This window comes from Cupressus sempervirens, chromosome 4 (genome assembly GCF_028749045.1).
Source record: "Cupressus sempervirens isolate cs-2001-9-10 chromosome 4, ASM2874904v1, whole genome shotgun sequence".
Lineage (NCBI taxonomy): Eukaryota > Viridiplantae > Streptophyta > Pinopsida > Cupressales > Cupressaceae > Cupressus > Cupressus sempervirens.
The window spans coordinates 50954750-50959220 of NC_143121.1; positions in this window are offsets into that span (position 1 = coordinate 50954750).

The window sequence follows — 4471 nt, forward strand, 5'->3', positions numbered from 1 at the left end:
ATGCATCATTTTGGTAATCTTGTTTATTGTTCTATGACTATTCGATTATTTGCCATTAACAAAGGTCTCTTTTGTCAATGGTCACTGAGCATCTTTTTGCATATGTGGTTAAAATGTCTTAGCATTATTTTTAGTTCATGAAAATAGATAGAGAAGGTTATATTATAAGAGTATCAATAAACATTGTAAGTCTATAAGCTTACAAGCTATCAGGGAAGGCTAGGTATCTGGGACCAAACATATTCATGGACAAAACTATAACAATTATTATCTACCAAACAGTGTCATGACTGCCATGAGGACTAACAAGACCCTAAACAACCATGTCTATCTTAAGAGTAACATACACATCCAAAGATTAATAGGCTTAGAATGTCCTTTAGTTATTGACTAAAGAAAATTAAGTTTTAACAATAGCATGACTTAGAAATATCAATATATAATATCAAAATCTAGTACATCCATCAACTACATTCATTTTTTATTATCATAATCATGAGTAGTAACATAGAAATGTGTACGCAACACACTTTTCTTTAGTGCAAGGTTTTTCTATTAGAGGAATTCTACGAATCTTGTCCTTTTGGTAATAATATTTGAGAGATTTTCAAGGAGCACTAGCTAGATAAACCATTGGGAGAGTATTAGCACAGTGTTTGAAGTAAACTGTTTATATGCTTTCTTTGAAGTGTTGGTTGGCTATAGTGCTTTTGTAGGTTTTTCATGTTTTTGCATCATCTACATCTCATTTGTGGGTTGTTCTAATTTACAGTCCCAGCTGAAGATGAAAACATTTTCTTTTTCAAAATTTAACAACAGTATATGGATTTTCTATTAAGGAGTGGTTAAAAAGCTTGGTAGTGATTTGGTTTTAATTAATCAGGTATGCTTCATGTATTCAGACTTTGTCTACTCAGAATTTAGCTCTCGTTTATGGTCTATTATTATTATGAGTTTTATAAGTTTATATAGTTAATTTCTTTGTTCAAAATTGCTATTACATTTTGGTTTTCTTTGTGTTGTACATAATCCAAATTATCCTCACTGTCTTGAACTTCACTTATTCATCTACGATAGTGCTTTAATTTTTTAAAACATATCTCTCCCTTATGCCACTTTGCATCTTCCAGATTGGTAAGGGGTTTCTCCTTTTCTATTGTACCAAGCATTCCAATTGCATTTGATGATAGTGATTATCTATGCTATGGCCCTTTTTCTATGTTCTTTTTTGGGCTTCTTTTATATAAAATATCTATGATTTGATTATGATCTATAAGAATGGGGATTTAGGCAAGCCTCTTTGATAAGTGCTCAAATCTATTTTAACTAGAATCCATCTCTCTTCTTACTTGAGCTAAGTATAATTTATTAAGATTTGAGAAGGATCACATGCAATAGCATTGTTTTTCAAGATAGTTGAATGAAATCTATCAATGTATGAAGCGATGGCCTTTTTTTAGAGAGCCATCAACATACTATTTGAGAGTATACAATGTTTAAATAGGCATGAGACAAAAATAATTGTGGGGTGAAATCTTCTATTATGTTCTTTAGTTTATCTTCCTTTCAACTATTCTTTGTATGATCTCTTATTATAACTGTAAAATTCTATTTAATCTCTTTTTTTGTCATTATAAACATTAGACATGTCACTTGGAGTTCCATCTAAACTCTAACAAGTCTAAACAAATTGGCTATGGAGGAAGGAAGTGGTCTTGCTTACCCATAAGCATACATCTCAAGATTTTTAAGATTGGAAAAAGAGGTGATATAGAGGTGCTCTAGTATGGTTAGATTTTGTTGCTTACTTGCAAGCCCTAGGCTCTGCAATTTTTCTACATAATTGGAGTTTATAGCTAGGTGGGATAGATATAGAAAACTTGCCAAACTCTAGCGAATTTCACCTTTCTAATTACTTGGAAGCTAAGCATATTATCTATATTTCTTGGTTATTGGGTGACTTTCTTTAGCAACTCTGGTAGGGTTTCGTGTTTCTTCTAGTTCTTCCAATACTATGGTTATTGTCATTAGTATTGAGACCTGCCATGCCTTTTATGCTTTAGAATTATATGGGGCACAAACCTTACCAACACGTAAGGTTTAATGTTTCCATTTTTTTGTCTTTTTAATTGAACACTATAGATATTGCTAATTAAAATGATATTTGTTACATATTAAAAAATCTAGTAAAAATAGTCATACTTTGAGAGTCTGGACAGAATAATAGTCCAAAATAGAAATTGTTATATTTTTTACAAATGTTGTAATGTGTTGGCTTATCATTTTCATTCACCTTTAGTGCTGCAAGCCTGCATGTGCTCTACTTTGCTTTAAAATAACTCTCTATTGTGTTTGATTGAGTGTTGTTTCAGTTCTGTCAACATAGTTGTTTCTCTTGCAGCCATGATAATTGACTTTAATGGGTTTCTTCTGCACATTTTATAGAGAAACCTTTAACTTGTAGCTCTTTACAGTTTCTAATAAAAAAATTCTTTGTAACTACTATTGTTATTTTTAAATTTTATCCAGCTTAAATCCAATAAAAAACATACACTATGAGAATGTAATAATAAGGATCAATGCCTATTTTTTCCATATGCATCCTTTGTTTCCTTGAGATGCCTATCTAATCATTCACTGAATAAAATTTGAAAGATTTTTCAAAGCTTAAGGAATTTTACTTTTCTAGTTAAGTAAAGGAAATAAGCCTCTTCAACTTTCCAGTTTAGAAGTTATAATCTCTACAAACAAATCCCACTAAGATTAAACACAGTAATTGGAGTTTGACTTTGGAAACCACCTAAAAAACAAGTTAAAAAGAGTAGCTTGAACCTCCTCAACTCTCCAATATCAAATCACCATGACTAGGATCCCCTTGATAACAATCCAATTTTGTATCTAGACTAGCCATCTTGTCATAATCTAAGTTGGCCCACTATTCATTAAGTCACATCTTTTCTTTATTTTGCAATTTGTGTATTACTTCTCCAAAAACAAAAGCTTTAATTTTTCCTCTATTGGGAGTTTCCATGACTCTTACCTTAGACATTTTTACCTTATAAAAATTCCTTAAGTAAAGCTATAATTCTTGATCAGTAGATTATACTTTTATTTATTTGGAGGTTGAAATTAGATGTTCAATGAAAATGAGTATTATTACGTACAACTAGAAACAAATTCTAGATATGAATGAAAGCTAAAAGAGTGATGCAGGATTTATTTTTCTTCCATGACTGAGAAGCATTTTTTATCTTATACAGTTTTGGAAAGCATACATAGTGCATTATGTAAGAATTTTTGGCCTCATTCAGAAGATGAGATTTACTCCCCATAAGACTATGGTGCATAATTGCTTCTGCTTGTACTGGAAACTTTGTGATGATTTAAATCAAATTCTAATTAACAACTACTGTCATAGCTAGATGTGAATAAGTTACATACTTCTCCTACATTGGTTTGTACTAGTTTAGTGCTAATATCAACCATGGTTTCATGTTCCCATTGTAATGCATGACAAATCCACCATCTATCAACTACATATCAATGCTTGAGTAATAGGTTTATCTTATTAAATGCCACTAAGGATCAATTGGTTCAACTAGAATGTAAGAAAACCTGAAGCAAAAATTGCTAACCTCCAAAGAATTTGATCAACTTTCTCATGCTTTTAATAATGATATTAGATTGTCAATTAAGCTTTCTTCCATATAAAATAGGCCCACCCACAAACATCTGCGTTGAAATGAGAATGAATTTTGATGTCAAATAATTTGAGATATTTATGGTACCAATGAAGTGCATCATAATAGGTTTCAATGGAATTAGTCCCACTTTGATGCATATCTTTAGAATGAAAGTCTTGTGAAGTCTTTTTGACCCATAAGATCATCATCTAGGAAGACCACTTCCAACTATAGGGGATGGCTAAGGGATATGGAAACTTAAATGTTTTAGTATCGAGTGGTACTTTGGATTCTAAATCTTAACAACACTCTTCATATTCTTAGAACCTTTAAAGTAATAGCTATTTGTTTGCACATCTTGTAGGTGCTTCATAGTAGAGCATATGATGCATTGTGCCAAGTAAATTCATCTGCATTCTACACTTTTTTTGTTTCTCCCTTGTAGCCATTCATAGCGAACCAAGTCTTCATGGCACCATGATTGACATCATTGGTGTGTATGGAAGACAAGCTGCTAATGGTATTCAACATTCTCAATTGTTGAAGTTACCACCATAGATATTTTAGGCACATTATTTAATAATACATTGATATGTTAGGATTGTGATTTTGCCCATTTGTTTACTTCTGAAGTTTATTATTTTTGGACCATTCCTTAATCTTGTGCCCAAACACTACGTACTCTTGGGCATTGCCTTCATAGCTAACTATTCTAATGTTGTACTCTATAAAGTGGCCACTTTTATGTGTTCTACCAAAGATTTGGTGCCTCTTGTAGGTGCTTTATC